This window comes from Enhydra lutris, unplaced genomic scaffold (genome assembly GCF_002288905.1).
Source record: "Enhydra lutris kenyoni isolate GAN:26980312 unplaced genomic scaffold, ASM228890v2 scaffoldscaffold72, whole genome shotgun sequence".
NCBI lineage: Eukaryota > Metazoa > Chordata > Mammalia > Carnivora > Mustelidae > Enhydra > Enhydra lutris.
This window is the reverse complement of record NW_019154156.1, coordinates 6,967,624-6,988,391: the sequence shown is the minus strand read 5'-3', so window position 1 is coordinate 6,988,391 and position 20,768 is coordinate 6,967,624. Positions and strand designations below refer to the sequence as shown.

At 39.7% G+C, this 20,768-nt stretch overlaps 1 protein-coding gene across 2 annotated transcripts in view; it reads left to right on the top strand.

Annotated features, from left to right (window-relative positions):
• LOC111159975 (transmembrane and tetratricopeptide repeat containing 1) overlaps positions 1-20,768 on the top strand; it is a 259,364-nt gene that overhangs the window by 38,291 nt on the left and 200,305 nt on the right. The gene's annotated exons all lie outside the window — the stretch shown is intronic.

Sequence of the window (20,768 nt, the reverse complement as noted above, 5' to 3'; positions counted from 1 at the left end):
CTCCTCCTCTTCTTCATTCTTCTCTTTCCCTATATTAGATGAGGTAAGACAGGAGTCACTGGAAGCAGCAAGTAGCTGCCCCACTCTGGGCCTTGATTTGGAAGCACCGGGTGGGACACACTTGACTGTGTCCCTGGGGAAAAGCCTTGCATGGCAGAGCAGGCACCCTGGGAGTGTGGGGGAGGAGCGCGCGCACACTAAGTTCCCTTGCTCCCTCCTCCGCCCCACTCTCTGGGTATGACAGGAGTTTATTATAGCACAACTATGGGAGAAAGCCTAGGGACTCTGCTTCTCAGAAGTGTTTTTGGGGGTACAGCACAAGCTTTTCTAAAACATGCAGTTTTCTTTTAAAAAATATTTTGACCCAGCAATGAAAATTAACAAAGATTCATCAGAACAGGTCCCCTCACTAAATTAGGTTGTGTCTAAAATAGTTCGAACCACGGGCAAGTCAGAATTTAATAAAGATGGAAACGAGATTCATCCTGTTAACATTTTACCACTTCAGATTCCAGTTCTTATTCCTCTGTGTGGTCCCAGAAAACTCTCATTTCAGGGTCTTGGTTTCCAGTTATTCCCACTTTCGTCTGTGTTTTTGGATTTTGCTTCATTTATTCATTCATTTGTTCACTCATCAACATAGCTACTGAACATCTGTCAAGTGTCAGGCACTGTTCTAGGCATCAGGGATGTCCTGGTAAATAAGGAGGACAAGGTCTGAACTCTTGTGTAGCTTCCTTTCCAGTAGAAGACGACAGACTCTAAATTACCAGCGAGGAATGAACGGTGTGATAGAGAGTGGTGGGCGGGCCTGGCCTGGCCAAATTGGGGTTGGTTGGTCAGGGAAGGCCTCCGGAATCCTTGTAATGACAGGAGGAGCTAGTCCTGCAAAGACCTGCCAAGATCTGGGCAGAAGGTTCCAGACGTGAGCTAATGAGCAAGTGGGAGCTGGAAGAGGTGAGGTCAGGGAGTGGCCAGGCCCAGATAATGAAGGGCCCTTTTGGCCATAAAATTAAGTTTGGATTTTATTCTGGGTGGAGAAGGAAGACTTTAGAGGTTTCTTGTTTGTTTTAAGAGTGGAGAGAAATGATCACATTTCTTTTTTAAAATGTTCACTGGCTTCTTTGTAGTGCTTGATATAAGAGGGCAAGAATAAAGCAGAGGAGGGTTTGGAGACTTTTATACAGACTGCATGAACAAACAAGGTCTTGGCCAAGGGTGACAAGGACTGTGTTGGATTTGGGACATCTTTTGGATATAGGTCCTGCAGGACTTGCTGATGCTTGGGATGAAGGGGAGAGGTAAGAAGAGTAAGGGAAAGGCAGGAAATGAGGATTTGGGGGTTTCTGGCTTCAACAGTTGGGTGGATGGTGGTACCAGTTACTGAGATGGAAAGGCTAGGGGAGAGTAGGTTTTCTGACAGTTGGAGGAGGATGAAATCAAAGAAATGTATGAAATTCCTGTGGAAGGAAAAAGCGAGATAAGAGAGAGTCCTATGTCATTGGGGAAATCTTGATTTTTTTATGGAGGACCATGGAGGAAAAGAAGAGAATTTTAGGGAAATGGTAAATTTTTAAAGAAAGGCCAAGGAGGAAGGGCACCTGGGTGGCTCAGTTGGTTAAGGGACTGCCTTTGACTCAGGTCATGATCCTGGAGTCTCAGGATCGAGTCCTGCATTGGGCTCCCTGTTCAGCGGGGAGTCTGCTTCTCCCTCTGAATCTCCCTCTCTCATTCTCTCTCTTTCAAATAAGTGAAATCTTAAAAAAAAAAAAAAAAAAAAAAAAAAGACAGAAAGAAAGACAGGCCAAGGAGGAGAAAGAAGAGCAATTAATAGAATATTGGAGACTTTCAAGGTGGCTTCAACATGTGACTCTCATGAAGAAAGGACCATATTAGACTTTACTCACATTCATATCCCCGGTTACTGGCTAATCGTAGTTGCTCAGATATTTGTGAAATGACTAAATTAATGAATTGATGGGAAGAAAGTGTTGGAATTAATCACAGAAAGAACATTTTCAGTAAATTTGACAATTAAGGAATGCTGGAGGGGTGCCTGGGTGGTTCAGTCGATTAAGTGTCTGATTCCTGGCTTCAGTTTCAGGGTCATGATCTCAGGGCCAAGAAATCAATCCCTGTGTTGGGCTCCACACTTGGTGGGGAGTCTGCTTCAGGATTCTCCCTCTCCCTCGCTCGCTTACTCTCAAATTAATAAATCAATCTTTTAAATGGGCTTGCCCACTCACTCTCAAATAAATAAATCTTTTAAATAAATGAAGGAATGGTGGAAAAGGATGTTATCTGGAGGTGTGTTAGGTTTTTGTTTTCATTCTTATTTTAAATTTGATGGATGTGTGTGCATGTGGGTAAGTTCTTGTTGTAAGCCTTGTCATTCTATTTGACAAATTGTAGAGAGGAGAGATGGAAGACATGGCAGCAGAAAGGGATGGTCAGATGAATTAGGAATACCAGGGGAATGCTGCATTTGCTGATTTCCTATAAATACTCCTACCGTGGCTCATTTCAGGCTACAGATGTGACACCCTTGACCATGGTGTTGGGGGGAGATGTGTTAGAGCCCACCACTGTGCAGTATTTCCACTGCCTCGTAGACCACAGAGTTAGTAGTAAAACGAAGTAAACCAATTAGGAAGTGATGAGCTTTGAGTGGTTATCACCTTTGCTTTTAATATGATTTTTAAAATTTTAAGTTTCATTTTCAGTAATGGCTGTACTTAATAACTGGTCTGCAGAATTCAAAAAAATTTAAAATCGTCATCTTCTGCAAGTCCAGGGTCCCAGGCGAGGACTTGGCTTAGGGGAGGAGGCAGGACACCTGTGTCATTTGATGTGGAGCTCGCTTCTCTGTTGAACTCTCAGGTGGTGGAAAGATTCTTGCAATCGTTCTTAGACTGTCGATGAAGCACCTTTTGACTTGCTCTGATGGGGTTTGGGGCTAACACATTGAATCAGATGACATTCTCTTGTAGGTTGCATTTTTTTTTTTTTTTTAAACCCTGAACACCAGGGTATTATTTTAGAAACAATGGTATCTGAAGAGCAGTATACAGCACAGCTGAAACTGGGTCAGAGTTTTACTAAGTTACCATGTTTATGGGCAAGGTGGACCATTTATTTTCCTTCCTTTGGAAAGTTGTCATAAATTTTCCCTCTTTTGAAAGGAAAGGTATTATATTGAGTATACATTTGATTAGTGTTAAAATTATTTTTGGAAAACGGTGCATGAACTTTTGTCAGAAGCTGGTCAGGTAAAGCAAATAAAAGTCCAAGAAGTTGTGCTGTCCTAGTTCCTAAGGTCTCGAGACCATGTTTAAGTCACGGCTCCTACAAAGACATGATCTCTGATCTCCTTCAACCTGTGTTCCCCCATCTGCAAATGGGGAAAGCAGTAGGAATAACCCTTTCCTCTCCACTTGGTTGTCAGGACTAAGAGCAATAGCACAGGTAAGATGCAGACCGATAGGAGCCAGGCACACAGGTCAGCGCATGGCAGCCGGCCTTGTCTGGATTGCTAGTTTCATATTATAACTCTTTTCATTCCTGTGTGGGTTTCTGGACAGCAGGCTGCATCATGAAAATGGTGAACCTGCAGGGTGCAGGCAGGGCATGAGGCGTTTGTGTGGGATGGGTTTCCTTTTATGTTTTTTGATTGAACTTTGAGCCTGTTTGCTAGTACACATTTGTACTGCGTGGATGGCATTAGTCTGACAAAAAATTAGGCTGAACACTATGATGTAAACTGTTTTCAGAAGTTACTACACATAGGGGAAAATCCCAACCCAGAAAAAAAAAAAGACCCTACTACATTTATTCGGTTACCAGTTTTTCTGCGTGAGTTGGTGATTGACTCATGGGTAGCAAGTGCAATAAAAAACCTCACACTTAGGGTACATGCTCTGGAATCAGATAAGATTTCAGTTGATACTGTGTTTTACTGAATTACTCCATGTGAATTGAGGAATGTTTTGTATGTAAATATTCCTTCCCTTATCTTTATTATGTTAAATTCATTCACACGTGGGTACATTTTCTTTTTCACATTGGAAAGGTCAGTGAATTCTTATCTTCAGAACTCATAGCAACATTTATATATACCTATGTATAGTCAACTTTTCATGTGTATACTTGATTGATTTCATTTTTAAATGACAATGATCACACTAGGCATTGAAGAACAGTTCTTGGCTCAATAAGTTCTTCGTCATTTCCTCTTTTTTTCAGCTGGATCTGTCAAGGGTCCTTCATTTAACACTATTTACTGAGCACCTACTATGTGCCCAATACCATTTTTGGTGTGAGGAATATGGTGGTGAAGCAAATTCAGCCCTGCCGTCATGGAACTTGGCTGGATGATGATCATGGTATTTTTACTTAAAATGAGCTCGTTTTCTACCTTTGTGGGCAATGTAGTGGTTAGAATTTTTTCACTTCATTGGGTCTTAAAAGTTTTTCTTGTAAATACCTTACCCATAGGTATGCAAATCCAGAAACTAAGGTTTAGGACTGGAGAACAGTTTGACACTAAAGTGAATTTGTGAGGTAATTAAATTCAGGGGACTTAGGGAGGCACATAAATATTTTGACCTTCCCTTGCGGAATGGGTAACTGATCTTTTAAGTATCATTTTAATGCTGGATTTCTGTAGACCTTGCATTACACTCTTTTCCCCCAAAGTAAGAAATGCTGTGCAGATTAAACTCCTGAGGTGGGATTTTGTACTTTCATCCACACATATGATCCTGTGAATAGGGCGGGTGTGTTGCAGACCATTATTAATAGTCTCAGCTTTGAGAGGAACTTCGTGAGCTAGCCAAGTGTGATTTACAAGTGATAGAAAAAAAGTCTGTTGAAAGTTTGTATTACTGACTAATAACCGGGCTCTCTTTTGTATCCCCTTACCCCCAGTTTTACACACTTTTTCTGTTGACTGGTTTCAGATGAGCCATTTCTAGTCTCATTCAGCTGCTGCTTTCCAAAATGAAATGCCCAGGGGTGCCTGGCGGGCTTAGTCAGGAAGACATGTGGCTCTTGATCTTGGGGCTGTAAGTTCAAGCCCCACATTGGGTGTGGAGATTACTTAAAAATAAAATCTTTAAAAAATATTAAATGACTGAGAAAAAAAAATTAAATGAAAGAGATGTGACGTTAACTAATAGGTCTACACGGAAAATCATCCAGCAGTTCCAGGTGAAGTTTGGGGGCTCATAATAATAAATCCTCTCCCCTACTTTAAAATCTAGTAATGCAGGTGTGAACCTCAAATGAATCCATGTTAAGAATACAGATCACCTCATGAAAGTAGATGTTAAGTAAGATTTTATTATAAAGAGACTGCAGATTCTCTTCAGTTGCTATTTATAATTTTTTTCCACTTTGCTTTGTTTAAAGATGAACTGGGCCACATTTTGCTAGAGAATTTTTCTCTCTTCCTCAGTGGTGTAAATTCTTTGGTCTTTTAGTTGTTCTTGGATGGCTGCTTCCAGATCATTATGACTTACTTCAGGGAGGCACATGATGGGTGGAGGGATCCGGGAAAGCAATGACTCTTGGGCTGCATTTTATAAAGACACTAATCAAACCAGCCAGCGTAATTATTGTTAAAATTATTTATTATGTAACAACTGTGTAACTGTCCACTATCAACCTATCCTATGGGCACAATATCCCAATGATACTTCTTCTGACTTTTGTCCCATATACCCTGAGCTTTTTCATAGTTTGTCCATTTCTTTTTAACATAGCGATCTGACCATAGGTTTTGCCAAGACCGTGTGCTCCTTTTGGATGTCGGTGAACTGCAGACATGCTTAGTGAATGTTAGGCACTGGAGAAAGGAGGTGAGTGATTGCTGGAGGCATTTGTCTTCCTGTAGAGAAAGAAATATTTTACTGGGAAGGGTGAACTAAAGGTGGTATTTTGCTAGAGGAGTGATGGAAAGGGTGAGAAATTTCTTTTAAAAAACATTGAAATGGGGGCGCCTGGGTGGCTCAGTGGGTTAAAGCCTCTGCCTTCGGCTCAGGTCATGATCCTAGGGTCTTGGGATCGAGCCCCGCATTGGGCTGTCTGCTCAGCTGCTTCCTCTTCTCTCTCTCTCTGCCTGCCTCACCACCTACTTGTGATCTCTGTCAAATAAATAAATTTTTTAAAAAGAGGCTAAATTATTAAAAAAACATTAAAACGTAAATTAAGAAGTTATTTTTAAGTCTGTGTTGTCAGATTTCTTAATTAGGAAGTGTGTTTATTGCGATACTATTATTAATGTACCTTTAATGTTCATTAGTAGGATCGATTTACCCAAGCTGGGCTTTCAGATTCTTTTAGAGTCAGTAGCTTTTCCGAAATATGGAACTTACTAGAAAAGTATTCTCTTGTGTGGATAGAGAACTAGAAAAGAATTGTTTTTTCTTCTTCCTGTTTCCTAACCATTAGTTTTGAGCGAGATCATTTTTTTGGAACCAGACCTAGAGTATGTGGTGAGGCAGGAATTATCTTGATGAGTTTGTCTGAAAGCTTATTATAATCTGCTTTGGTTCTTGAACTGAGCTCTGCACTAAAATGGATCGTTTCAGTAGAGTGTTCCTTGGATTCATTCAGAACATAGCACTAAAAGCTTCTTCCAAATAAATCACATGCTAAGGAGGCAAAATTCCTTTTAATTTATGGATGGCAGTTGGTAGAGTTCCTAACTACTGACAGCCCCTGGTTCATTCTGTTGATTCTTGATTGGGTACTGATTCTTGGCAATCTTCGATCCCCTGGGAATTTCAGTCAGTGGATGATAAGTTCTTTCCTTTCTCAGTGTAGAGCAATCAAGCTTAGGCATCTGCTTTCCAACTGGATGCGCAGGGACATATGTTGAAAGAGAAAACTCTCAGAATGTAGGCATTTCTGGTTGGCATGCAGTTTTGTCATTGCCACAATAAGCTCTTCATGGAAGAGGATCCCAGGCCTCCTGCTTTTCCAACCCCTCACCAGCCCCTGTACGGAACTCTCCACCTCTGTCCTGTGTGCTTAAGAGGCTGGGTGGCCTCCAGGCCACCAAACAGCTGTCCTTTCTTACTCCGAGCACAGCAAGGGCTCTCAGGATGTTTAGGGAGTTTACTGCTTTCTTTGCTCTTTTTGTTAATGCTACTGACATCCAGCTTAATAATTTTTTTTCTCTTTATCTTTCTAAGTGTTAGCCTGCTGAGAGGTTATAGAGTGATTCTAATAGCAATATCAGTTCATCTTAACATTGTCAACACTCAAGGTGTGTATAAATAACTCACGGGAATCTGGTGTCACGCCCGGCGATCCGTTAGTGGTGGCTGCATATAATTGGGTGGGATTTTCAACTTGTTCTGAAAATCATCTGCCACACGTTTTGATCTGGTCATGTTTTGTAGTATGAATGTAAGAGAATCTTAAAAATGTACATACTTGAGAAAAACTTTTTTTTTTAATTCGAGAAGAGTTTGGAGGGACTTTTAAAAAAATTTTTTTATTAACAAATAATGTATTCGGAGGGACCTCGTGAGTGGAAATTGTGGAAATACAAATGATTGAAAATTCCCTTGTTAGAAGCAAGCACGATGTTTTTCAAAATTAGTGTCAACCACAGTCACTCCCAGGGAGTGTGCATTTAACCATCCGCCAGAGATCGGGCCACAGGTTTTATGAGCAGCTTACAATTTTCATTCCTAGTAAAACCTATGAGGGAGACAGTGTACTAGGACCGTGGGCTCAGACGAGAGTGCCCGGGTTTGAATTTGTTCCACTTCTTACCACGTATATAGTCTTTGGCCACTTACTTCATCTCTCTGTCTCTGCCGTTCCCTTGTGGGTAGGTGGCAGTCCTGCCAATACCTACCCCATGAGGTTATTGCGAGGAACGAATGAGTTCATGTAGGAAAAGAGCTTAAAATAGCTTATCATTAATGGTGTGCTAGGATTTTGCTTCTCTTCCCCGTCTTGCTTGTTTTATGCCAAAGCCAATGTGGAAGAATTACTGTTTAGAAATCTTTTTAGCACATTCACATTTATGAAAGAAAGTGGGATAGTCTTGATTTTTACTTGTGATATTTAGTTGTCTTCTCTTTTTTCATGAGTTTACAATAGTTTAAAGGGAAATGATTATTCAAGAAAAACATTCCTGTACCCCTCATGAAAAGTTCACTGAAGTTTAGCAGGATGATAGAATTCTCGTGTTAACACTAATTCTTCACTGATGAATACCATGTCCATTATGAATTGTCTCAAAGATGTGTTTAGAGCTATTCTTAGTTTATGAGACTAACAGTTGACTTTTTAAAATTCAGAGTTTTTATTTATTTAGAATTACTGCAGAATAAAACATCATTCTAGTAAACAAATCATTAGGTTGAAAAAAATAATAAAGACTTAATTTATCAGTTTTTTAGGTAGGTGATCAGACAGCCATATAGGAATACATGTTTCATGTTGTAGATTTGTGAATTTTTAATGCCGTTCATGTTTTTCAAACCGTGATCTTTATTACTTTATATATAATGTAGAAAATATGTATTGATTTTGAAATCACCCAAGGCAGCAGTCTCCATGAGAAGCCTGGTATTAAAGATTTGCTTGTAATGATTTAACCTCTAAAAGTATTGGTAAAGTGTTTAAATGGAACATAAGTATGGATTTTTAGGGAATGAAGGCAATTAATATATCATAATTTGGAAAAAAACAAAAACAAAAACAAACAAACCCAAACAACCAGCCAGAGCTGGACGGAGGGGGAGGAGGAAGTATGTTTGTCTCATGTTGAGAGCGAGGCATACCCTCAGTCCCTAATTGAATAAATAATACATTTCAGCTTTTGAGTGGTAGAGCTTTGGGTTCTTGACAGTTAAGTCTTTATCATAGATTATTTTTCATACTTTGCATTTAGCTCTTAAAGTAATTTTTGTCAGTGTAAAAGGAATATGACTTTGTGAAAAGAATTATGATCTGTACTGCAATTACAGTGAATGTTTTTGATTTAAAAAAGTTGTCTAGGGGCACCTGGCTGGCTCAGTCAGTGGAGAGTGAAATTCATGATCTCAGGGTTGTGGGTTCACGTCCCACATTGGGTGTGGAGATTACTTAAAAAAATTAAAAATTAAAAATAAATTAAAAATAATTCATCTGTTTAATTACAGTTTGGGTTTTCATGCAGTCAGTGAAAGGCTGTGTGTTTATCCTCATTGCAACTTGTTCCTCTCTCTTTTTTATGGTGTGTAATTTACAGCTGCAAAGGTTAGGTAAACCTTTCAGATAAATTGAGATTGAGTACCAATCTCCAGTTATTTTTAAGCAGAAAATACAGGTACAGTAATAGTTGAGAACTATTGGTTCAAGAGAACATGCTGTCTTGAACACTGAAACTGTCATCATTGTCCCTCTATGCGGTTTGTGAAAAGTCTCAACAATGTAGGGTTGCTAATAGGTTTTTTTGCTTATTTGTTTGTTTGGAAAAGGAAGAGTTTATTTCCCAGGGTGGACTGTGTATGTAAAGAAATGAGAGGCACCTCTGGGTAGTGTAAGGAGCCTTGGCCTGGTTTGTGGGAAAACTGGGTTCACTCTGATTCTGATTTGTTGGGGTCCTTGGGCCAGTTACTTTACTCCCATGGATTTTTGTTTTTCTTACCTATGACACAACATAAGGGAGACAGGGTGGACTGGTTTCCAGTCATGTGATACTCTCTGTGAGGCCCGTTTTGGCCAGACCCTTATGAGACTGTGCTGTCGCTGTTCCTCTCTGTGTCTTCCATGGACATGTGTGCGGTTGGAAGGGGGTTGACTGTGAAAGGAGACGACATGGAGAAATGACCCTCATGCGGGGCTCTCAGGAGTAACTAAATGGACAGTGGAGGACATTTTGCTAACGTGCATTTTGTCATTTCCTTTTCCGTCTTGAATTCTTGATGACCCGAAGTCTTTAGAACTTAAGTCAGATGTCTTGATGAAAACTGTCAATATGGGAAAAGATCAAATTTTGCCTTCAGTTGTCCTAGTTGTAAGCAGTGCCATGCCTTTGGAAGCTGACTCCTGCTGCTATCTAGGCAGAGGCAGTTTGTTGATTCATTTCATTAATAAACATTTATTAAACACTTGGTACAAGAATGTCTTAGGGATCATTTGCTTGCAAAGAACAAAGCCTTTTGAAAACTTGCTTCAGCAAATTGAGGCATTTGTTAGAAGGACACACTGGAATGTACCAGCACCCCAGCGTGGAAATTGAGCCTGGGCTTGTTAGGGACACAAAAACTGGCAAAGTCAGCAGATTTATTTTCTGCCTCTTTGGGGCTTCGTGGTCTCTTGCTTTTTTAAAAAAAAAAAAACCCCTGTTGTTTTCCTTTTCACCTCTTTTTAAAGACTAGCTTTTCTTATTTTGTTCAGTGCAGAGCTGCCTCAGTACTAGCTTCACATAGCCTCCCTGCTCAGTTCTGCAGAAGAGGGGCTAGATTCACTGGGTCCTGACTGCAGAGTCCCAAATGGGGGACTGACTGGCCCAGCGTCGATGTGCTTACAGCCCAGGAGAGAGGTCGTACAGATAGATAAGGTCATCTGTGGCGGTAAGTGCAGTTAGATAACTGCGCACCAAAGGAGGGATACGCAGGGACACATAGCATGTCGGTTTGGGAAATCTGATGTGAGCCGCGTCGTCACAGACGAGCCAGTGAACTGAAGAAGGCAGGATGGCTCTCCAGGCAGAAGGTACAGCGTGAGGGAGAATGCAGCAGCACACACCTGCGGAGCATATGTGTGTGTGTGCACGTGTGTTTGTGTGTTCATGTGTGTGTGTGCACGTGTGTGCGTAACAAGCAGCTCGGGACTCGAGTAATGGGAGATGAGGCCGAGAAGGTTGGCAGGAGCCTGTCACAGAGGAATTTGGGAGAGATGCCAGGGGACTTTGACTCCCGCCTAGGAAGGGCAACAACAGGTGCAGGGCAAGCTCGTCTTTTTTTTTGGATCACGCATACAAGAAGTCTGAGCATAAAGCTGGATGGAGCATAATTTTTAAGTGAAGATGAAGAAACTCAAACCATTTGATGTTATTTGCATACTTTTGAGAATGACAAAGCAGTAATTCTGAGATTTTTAACCTATTTGAATCCTGCATATCTGTGAAAGCTCCATATTTTCTCTTTATCTGTAAAGATTGTACCTTATATAAAATTTTCTCTACATATTTTTGTAATTTTGAAAGAATTCTTATATTTAAGATCAGTTAGCAGGAGCCTTAAGAGCCTTGGGAAGCATTTGCCCATGGTAGGGAGAGGCTCTACCATTTATCCACACCTGTTAATTGATTTATGCCTTTTTGATTTATGATTTGCTTCTAAAGAATAGAAATTAATGGAAACTTCACAGAGGTGATAATCCCTTCCTATTATGCATTCAGTATGCTAAGTTTGATATAATTTTGATTTCTGGTTTCTGATTAAAATAATCATTTCTTCTTATGTGTATTGTGTCCAAGCAGCTGTTGTGTTTTGTATTGGCACAGATAATTGCTTTTCTACTTGGCAAAGAAAATGAGCAGATGCAAAACAAATATCTTTTCCTGGCATGGTCGATTGGAAGCTGTGCAGCCCAGTGTTGACAACGTTTTCATAAGTGATACAGCAAGTGCAGCTCAATGTCAGACTGTAGCTATTAACTGCCAGGTATTCACTGTGGCCAAGATAAATTCTAACCAAATTTGTGTATTCGACTTAGATTTCGAGCTTGAAAATAAGAAACAGTTTAGTTTTCCCATGAGGAAAATAGTATGATGACATGAAGGCCTCTATTGATGTAATTGCCCCCAAAAATGATTCTAGAATTTCCATCTTGGTTTACTTTTAATATTGGTGGAGCCACGGTGTGCTCAGTGGTTAGGTGCATGGCTCTTGGAGTCACACAAAATGGATTTAGGTCCCAGATTTCTCATTTAGTAGCAGTATGAACTTTGGATTAAGTGATTTCCACATCCATAAAATAGGAATAATCAGTTCTTAGAAATGGCATGAAATACTTAAAGCATGAGGCCCAGTACAACACAGGCCCAATTAGCACTTGTGCACAAATCTGAAAATGTCCAGTCTCTACATTTGTGCATGGGGGAGATAAGATGTCTACCTAATATATCTGTGGTGCTACTTTTCAATGTCTTGAGAGTTCTGGCTTAAGTAGTCATTGTCCATTCCATTGGGAGGTGAAAGAGAGCCAACATGGATTGCCTATTTCAAGCCAGGAAAGAAACTTTTAATTGTCACCAAGTCCTTGGGAAGTCGATCTTCCCACCACATTTACATGTATGTGAAAGGTCAGACTCACATAGGTTGCATAATTTTCACATCGTTACATAGCTAGAATGCGGAAGATTCAGGATTTGAACACACATCCATTTGATTCTACTATATCGGTTAGCAAGGTCAGGCCCTTCACATTGTTTCCTGGAAAGATTTATAAGAAGCTTCTAGAAAGGACTATTGTGGGGAAGGCAGAAGTATACTGGGAGAATCAACATATTCCCCTTTTTCCTGCATTTCATGGAGCCCAAGTGGCTTTAGCCATTTTACATGTTGGGCGCTGATGACGCTGTGGTTGGCTCTTGGCCATGTCCTCATCATGCTGGAGCTACGGGGGATTTCGCTCTTTGTAGCACCCAGCTTAGCACTTTTGAGAAAACTATTCTTCATTTTAAAGTGAAATGCTAGGTGGGATGTGTCACATTTCATCAGGAAGCAGTCATCGAATACCATTTTTCTGTAAAGCAAAGCAAAGTTCTGTAAAGCAACAGTGAGCTAGCTGTTCAGTTATAGATGCAGTCCTGGGTCTCTGATTATTGTATCTGCTGAGTTTTCTGCTGGATAGTGGTGTTGCTCTTCAGGGAAACTTCTGTATGTGTGACATTTTTGAAAGATAGATTGTGTGTGTATGAGAGAGAGAGAGATAAAGGTAGAAATAGTATTGCTTTGTGGACTTTTAAAAAAGGTTTTATTTATTTGAGATTTTATTTATTGAGAGAGAGCATGAGTGGGGAGGGGCAGAGGGGGTGGAGAAAGAATCTGAAGCAGACTCTGCACTGAGCACAGAGTCCAGCATGGGACTCGATCCCATGACCACGAGACCATAGGTTGTGCCAAAACCAAGAGTCGGATGCTTAACCCACTGAGCCACCTAGGGGCTCCTGCTTTGTAGACTTTTGATTGGGACTTCTAAAGTTAATGTATATCAGAATATTACTCAGCTATGAACAAGAATGAAGTCTTGCTATTTACAGTAACATGGGCGGGCCTAGAGGGTATTGTGCTAAGTGAAAGACAAAGAAAGAAAAATACCATAGGCTGGGTGATGGGTATTAAGGAGGACACGTGCTGTGATGAGCACTGGGTATTATATGCAACTAATGAATCATTGAACTCTACATCAGAAACCAATGATGTACTGTGCAGTGGCTAACTGAACATAATAAAAGAGAAAAGAAAAAAGAAAAATACCATAGGATTTCACTTACATGTGGAATCTGATAAACAAACAAAAGCAGAGACAGACCCATAAATACAGAGAATAAACTGATGGTTGCAGGGGATGGGGGTGGGGGTGGGAGACAGGCAAAATGTGTGAAGGAGAGTGGGAGGTTCAGGCTTCCTGTTCTGGAATGAATAAGTCATGAGGATAAAAAGTACAGCATAGGGAATACAGTCCATGGTATCATCATTGTGTTGTATGGTGTCAGTGGCTACACTTGGCAGAGAGCATAGCATACAGTACGGAGTTGTAGTTGTTGAATCTCTATGCGGTGCACCTGAAACTAATGTAACATTATGTCGACTACAATTCAGTTAAAAAAAAAAAAAAGAATTAAATAATGTAAAGAAACTCAACTAAAGCCCTGTAATGAATATGAGAAACAGAGTTCTGTCCCTGAAGAATCTGCTGTTTAAGAATCTGCTGTTACGGAAATCCAAAACAGTAATGAATACTTTGGGAAACGGACCATTTACTATCCTGGATTAGAAACACGGAAACACAGGCAGTTCAGATATCTCATTATGAGCTCTGAGTGCTGATCAATCGCGAGGGTCCCCACTGAGCACGTGTAAGCAATAGTCAAACTAGCCACCACCAAGAGAACCTCAAAAAAGAAATAACTTGCTGACCCTCAGAAAACACAAACACAAACTAGAGATTTTAAAACAGAAATCATGAACCCTACTATGGCACTCTTAAGATAAAGGAGAAAATGAATTGGAAGCTTTCACTGATAACGATGGCCCTATATTATTTTCTCAACTCATCATTCATCATTCAATTGATGACTCACTCATTCATTCAGTAATTATTTATTGTCTACCTGTTTTGTGCCTCGTAGGGAAATAATGATGAATAAAACAACACATACGTGAGAAAAAAAAAACTCAGCAGAGTTCATGCATATCTGTGAAACCATTCACTGCAGGCATGCTGAAGCAATTCATTGTGGTCACAGTGGTACACTAGTCAGTCCTTGTTGTTTTTAACTTAATTTTTTAGAGCAGTTTTAGGGGCACAGCTAGGTTGAGAGGAAGATATAGAGGTTTCCCATCAGCCTGCCCCCACATATGCATAGCATCCCCATTATTAACATCACTCACCAGACTGGTACATTTGTCACTAAGGATGAGCCTGCACTGACATATCATAGCACCCATTGTTCATAGTTTACATAGGGTTCCTTCTTGGAGTTGTACATTCTGGGGGTTTGGACAAAGGTACAATGACACGGATTCATCATTGGAATATCTTAAAGAGTAATTTTACTGTCCTAAGAATCCTCTGTGTTCCCCTCCCCTATTCATCTCTTCCCAGCTCCCCACCCCTGGTAACCACTGCTCTTTTTACGTCTCCATAGTTTTGCCTTTTCCAGAATGTCAGATATTTGGAATCATACAGTATGCAGCCTTTATAGATTAGTGTCTCCCTCTTAATAATAAATGTATTTAAGTTTTCCCCATGCTTTCTTATGGCATGATAGTTCATTTCTCTTAGTGCTGACTAATCCATTGTCTGGATGCCCCACAGTTATTTCATTCACCTACTGATGGACATCTTGGTTACTTCCAAGTTTGGTCTGTTATGAATAAAGCTGTTATAAATATCTGTTTGCAGGTTTTTGTATGGGCATAAGTTTTTAAACCCTTTTGGATAAATATTAAGGAGTGCAGTTGCTGGATCCCATGTTGTGTGTGTGTGTATTTAGTTTTGTAGGAAATTGCCAAGCTTGTCTTCCAGAGTGGCTGTACCTTTTTGCATTACCACTAGCTGTGAACCAGAGTTCCTCTTGCTCCACATCTTCATCAACGTTTGATGTTGTCAGCTTTTGAATTTTGGCCATTGTAATATGTGTAGTGGTATCTCGTTGTTTTTATTTTCAGTTCTCTGAGAACATATAATGTGGAACATCTTTTCATATGCTTATTTGTCATCTGTATATTTTCTTTAATGAGGTGTCTGTTAAGGCCTTCGACCCATTTTTTAATCAGATTATTTGTTATTGTTGAGTTCTAAGAGTTCTTTATATATTTTGGGTAACAGTCCTTTATCAAATTTGTCTTTTGAAAACATTTCCTCCCAGTCTGTGGTTTGTTATCCCATTCACTTAACATTTTTCATAAGGAAAAAATTTTAAATTTTAATGAAGTCCAGCTTATCAGTTATTTCTTCATGGATCATGCCTTTGGTGTTTATCCAAAAATCATCTCCATACTCAAGCTCATCTACGCTTTCTCCTATGTTATCCTCTAGGGATTTTATACTTCTGTGTTTTATATTTAATTCTGTGATCCATTCTCAGTTAATTTATATGAAGTTTTTAACATCTGTGTCTAGATTTATTTTTTTCCATATGGATACCCAGTTGTTCCAATACCATTTGTTGAAAAGAATATCTTTCCTTCATTGTATTGAATTTCTCTTTTGTCAGAGATCAGTTGATCATACTTATGTGGGTCTATTTCTGAAATCTTTTTTTTTTTTTTTTAAGGATTTTATTTACTTATCTGTCAGAGAGAGAGCAAAAGCAGGGGGAGCAACAGGCAGAGGGAGAAGCAGGCTCCATGCTGAGCAAGGAGCCCAATGTAGGATTCGATCCCAGGACCCTGGGATCATGACCTGAGCCAAAGGCAGATGTTTAACCAGCTTAGCCATCCAGGTGTCCCTATTTCTGAAATCTTTATTTTGTTCCATTGATCTTTGTCTGTTCTTTCACTAATACAATACTGTCTTGATTATTGTAACTTTATAGTAAGTCTTGAAATTGGGTAGTGTTAGTCCTCCAACTTTATTCTTCTCCTTCAGTATTCTGTTGGCTGCTCTAAATTTTTTGCATCTTCATATAAACTTTAGAATCAGTTTGTCCATATCCACAAGATAATTTGCTGGGATTTAGATTGGGGTTGCATTTGAATCTATAGATGAATTTGGGAAGAACTGAATTCTTGTCAAAAGTGAATCTTTCTGTCCATGAACTTAGAACAACTTTCCACATATTTAGTTCTTTAATTTCATTTATCAAAATGTTGTAGTTTTCCTCATATAGATCTTGTACTTATTTTGTTAGATTTATACCAAAGTATTTCATTTTTGGGGTTGCTAATATAAATGGTATTTTGTATTTAATTTAAAATTCCGTGTTCATTTCTTATATACAGGAAAGCAATTGATTTTTGTATTTTAACCTGGTGTCCTGCAACCTTACTATAATCGCTTATTAGTTCCAAGAGGTTCTGTTTTGTGTTTGTATTTTTGTTTTTGTTTTGGTTTTGGTCTGTTCCATTGGATTTTCTACGTAGATGATGCATGTAGTCTGTTATTCATATCATTAGTTTTTATTTTTATTTTTTAGACGAGAAATTTTAAGTAAGGAAAGGCTGCTTTTGTTTTTTCCTTTTTTGGGTCTAGAAATTTAAAATATTCAGGTGAGTATGAAAAGATAATATAACAAGCACCCATATTACATTCGGTCATATTTATTTCCAGGATTTTTTTTCTTTTTTCCCCTAAGGAATGGAATTGTATTGGTAGAGCTGAATTCTACTTTAATAGTGCCTTTGGTTCCATTTCCTTTGCTGTCTCCTCAGAGGCAGTAGCTGTGCTGGGTTTTATGTGTACAGGCTGTTTTCTAAGACCACATCTTTCCCACCGAAATTATGCTTCAACCTCTGGTTAATCTGGTTAGATAGTCGATTTCCACACAGAAAATGGATTGAAAGGTCTTATGTGGCTGGGGAGAAAATGTACCTATGGGAATCTCCAGGTTTTACCTTATTTTGATCTTTTTTTTTTAAGAGTCTATTTATTTATTTGTCAGAGAGAGTTCATGCGCACAAGTAGGGGGGAGGGGCAGAGGGAGAAGCAGGCTCTGTGCTGAGCAGGGAATCCAATGTGGGACTCTATCCCAGGACTCTGGGATCACGACCTGAGCTGAAGGCAGATGCTTAACCAACTGAGCCACCTAAGCTTCCCTATTTTGATTTCCTTAACCTGAGGAGTCTCTTTGGATCTGGAATAATCCAGGGAGATCTAATCTGGGAAAGCCCCAAGTTATGTGAGTCTGATTGAGAGATTTCTTGCTTTCTCCTGCTTTCTTGTCACCTGTTAAAACATCCGCTGTACAGTTGACTCTCAACTGGGCCTAGGTGGATGTGGCTCTTCTAGCCCCCTGGTCCCAAGACCCTCTTGGTCCCTTAGACCATCTGAGCCAACAGGGACCCTTAGCACTCATTCAGCTTTTGAGGTCTTGCATTGGACTTACAAGTGCAGTCAACATTCTTCCTTGTCCATCAACCTTTGTGCTAGAGTGTTTTATGAAATGTCATCACCTCAGTGACTGTAATTTCCAAGTATTTACTAAGCACATGCTAAATGATGAGGTGACAGTTCTCTTACTAGATGTAATACTGAATTCCAATAACTAATTCCCCAGAGTATATTGAGTATAATTAGTAACAATAACTGACATTCATTATTTGCTGTATTCATTCACTGTTTTAAGAGATTTACATATATTAACTCACTTAATTGTCATGACAACTCTATATTTCTGTATTTCACTGTGTGTGATAATGGGGACCCAGGGAGGGTTGTAATTTGCCCTGAATAACAGCTAATACACGAACCTGCAAGTCACATTCCTGCAGCCTGGCTCCTACGTCTTTACTCTTAAAATCAGCTCACTGTATTTTTCCTCTGAAAAGAGAAAGCTGGTTTTGGTGAGAAATTTTGTAACCTCAGAAAGCATTCAGGTTGCCAGTTGAAAGATGCTCCTTTTTGCAGAATGCAGAGGTTATATGCAATCAAGCCTTTAGGAAGGTCCAGCCTTCCTAAGGGGGTGATGGTCTTGCCTTCCATCATGGGCTTTACCTCTGCTCACCTAATTCAGCTTAGTCCTGGGCTTTAACAAGAACACTGTGGGTATGATTGGTTGTTTCACTATGAGATATTTTTAACTAGTCTGGAATAGCCTGGTTATTATGGTAGAAGTGAAATACTGTGGAGAAGGAGAACTCACACAAACAGATCTACCAAATTATGTTCGGACTGTGTTTACAACCAGTTGGAAGAGCCCCAGAGGTTCCAGATAATCCCCTGAATTGTAGTACAGTTTGAAGTGGATGTCTTGAGGCAGAAGGATTCATGCCTCCTAGAAGTATTGACCATAATCGCATCTGTTATCAAAAATAAAAGAAAATAAAAAACTCCAATTGATCAATATTGAAATTAAAGTAAAATTAAGTAATTTTTTTAAAATGAGCTTTTTGAAAAATTGCTAGTGGCAGTCCAGTATGAAAAGCATGGCAAATTTGTGTATTCTTATAAAGTCTTTTGCTCAGATATTTCCATAATGTGATTCATAATGCATATATATATTTTCCATTTGGTTTGTGCAACTGTCAAAGTAACTTACGATCTTCTAGCTTACTTCCACGGCCCAAAGGAAGAGTGTGCCAAACGTGAGGAAGTGAAAGGAGAAGGACTGATATTCTGGGAAGGGGTCAGGGATTCATCCACTTGAAAAGTTCTTGCATTTCCTAGAATCCACTTGAAAAAAATCAGAGCATGTCAGTTATTCTTCAAAAGGCATGTGGCCCAATGAGATACCACCTCACACCAGTCAAAATGACTAAAATTAGTCATTTTGGAAACGACAGGAAACAACAGATATTGGCGAGGATGCAGAGAAAGGGGGACCCTCCTATATTGTTGGTGGGAATGCAAACTGGTGTAGCCACTCTGGAAAATAGTATGGAAGTTCCTCCAAAAGATGAAAATAGAGCAAGCAATCACACTATTGGGTATTTACCCTAAAGATACAAATGTAGTAATCTGAAGGGGCACCTGTCTATAGCAGCAATGTCCACAATAGCCAAACTATGGAAAGAACCTAGATGTCCATCAGCAGATAAATGGATAAAGAAGATGTGGTATATATATACCATGGAATACTATGCAGCCATCAAAAGAAATGAAATCTTGCCAGTTGCAACAATGTGGATGGAACTAGAGGATATGCTGAGCAAAATAAGTCAATCCGAGAAAAACAATAATCATATGATCTCTCTGATAACGAGAAATTTGAGAGGCAGGGCAGGGGGTGGCCTGTGGGGGGTAGGGAAGAGAAAAATGAAACAAGATGAAACCAGAGAGGGAGACAAACCACAAGAGACTCTTAATCTTAGGAAACAAACCAAGGGTTGCTGGAGGGTGGTGGGGAGGAATAGGGTGGCTGGATTATGGACATTGGGAAGGATATGTGGTATGGTGAGTGCTGTGAAATGTGTAAGCCTGATGATTCACAGATCTGTACCCCTGGGGCAAATAATACATTATATGTTAGTAAAAAAAAATAAACAATTATAATCACAAAAAAAAGGGCATGTAGCCTTATTAGAGGCAGTCAGGGGATGCCTGAGTGGCTCAGTCAGTTGAGCATCTACCTCAGCTCAGGCCATGATCCCAGGGTCATGGGATCAAGCCCTGCATTGGGCTCCCTGCTCAGTGGGGAGCCTGCTTCTCCCTCTCCCTCTACTGCTCCCCCTGCTTGTGCTTGCTTCCTGGCTCACTCTCTCAAACAAAGAAATAAAATCTTTTAAGAAAATAATAAAAAGAATTAGAGAGAAGCAAACTTTGTTCAGCAGAAATAAATAAGCCCTGTGGATATCACACTCATACCTCCCTGAAGTTTAAGAGACACATGAAAATGTAAGAAGGCAAAAGGCAGTACTGGATTAGGAAAGAATGAATCACAGTTTAAATAAATACCTTTTGTCTGCTTGGTGAAAAAGCAGATGTACCAACATATATTTTAGGGCACATTAAGTTCCTGGGTTGAGTGAGAGAGAACAGGGCTCATTGCATTATGCAAATGTCCAAAGACTCTAGCAGTAATAGCAGAAAGAAGTTATTTTCTTTAGTGAAATGTTGGATATATATATTTAAAGAAAAATAAGTAAACATCTTCACGTGCATTAATGTTCTGTGGAAACTGCAGTAAAAAAATGGCCTTAGGTTGTCAAAACAAAAAAATGGGAAGCTTTCCACGAAGAACAGTAGAGTGACTGCAGAGCAATATTGAAGCAGGTGAAGAAAAGAACATGATGTACCATGTACAGAAAAATTATTGATGGCGTAGAAACGGAGTGGAAGACTGATAAGGAGTGAATAGAAAAGTAGCTCATAAGAAATTCAAGCTCACACCGAGGCATAGTGCCAATCTGATTGCAAATTCTGTCAGG